Source organism: Haliotis rufescens, unplaced genomic scaffold, assembly GCF_023055435.1.
Source record: "Haliotis rufescens isolate VD_foot unplaced genomic scaffold, xgHalRufe1.0.p SCAF_13, whole genome shotgun sequence".
NCBI lineage: Eukaryota > Metazoa > Mollusca > Gastropoda > Lepetellida > Haliotidae > Haliotis > Haliotis rufescens.
In genome coordinates, this window is record NW_025963813.1 from 24,612,293 (window position 1) to 24,613,342 (window position 1,050).

The following is a 1,050-nucleotide window of genomic DNA, read 5'->3' on the forward strand; positions in this document are numbered from 1 at the left end:
CCTCACAGCACTTCCAGCTCTTTTTGTGTTATCAGTTACATTTTAATGTGTCAATAAGGTGTACAGAATTTTACAAACTGAATGGGCTTTACACCATGAGACCAAAGAGCAAGCTGTGTACATGGATGCTCAGCTCAAAAAAATCCCCCCCCCCCCCCCACACACACACACACTCACAAAACACATTTATCATTAGGAGGTGAAATATTTGTCTCTGACAATAAGATCTATCTTGAGACCGCCATCAGACTCTCTGTATGGTAACTCAAATTGCCAACTGGTCATCTGACACCTGTAAAGACTGGCCAGCTTACTTGTGTGGATACCTGGATTTTCTGACTATGTAGTAATGATAAACTTTCTTCAGGATGTCAGATTAATTAATCCTGACAACATGTATTAAAATTTGTTTGTGAAGTTGGTGAAACTTTGTCTATGCCTGCATCCTTCAAATTTCATTTTGGGAGCATATTTATTAACAAAAATATCTTTGGAAGACCAGCATATTGGGATTTGACAACTCAAACAGGAAATTTATCTGTTGTGTATTCCAACAATGTTATGCAATATTACATGTTATATGTATTGTTGTGATTGAAGAAACATTGTTGACATTTGAAGCTGAAATTTGTTACTTGTTCCTCTTGTCAAAAAGAACAGAAACTTGCTGATATTTCTAATTATGACTATTAGGGCCTTGAAGATTCAAATGAATCAAAATACTCCTACGGAATACCATAATACATGACATGAGAATGTAAGGCTCAGTGCATGGTCAAAAGGAGTTTTAAAAATTAATGAAAGTTCCAAGATGCTGTCTGTCAACTGCACAGAACTACCAGTCTATGGTGAAGAAACCACATGTTGTATTCGTTTGTGTGACCCAAAGTAACTGTAGCCCCAGCACTTTGTCAACTCAGCATTCTAAACTTGTACATCTTATTGTTTGTCTAAATAATGCTCCCAAAATTCAGATCCAGTTTTTGACATGGCTGCCACAGAGTTACTTTGGTCATTGTGGCCATAACCCTTGTCTGCTTGTTAAATTTG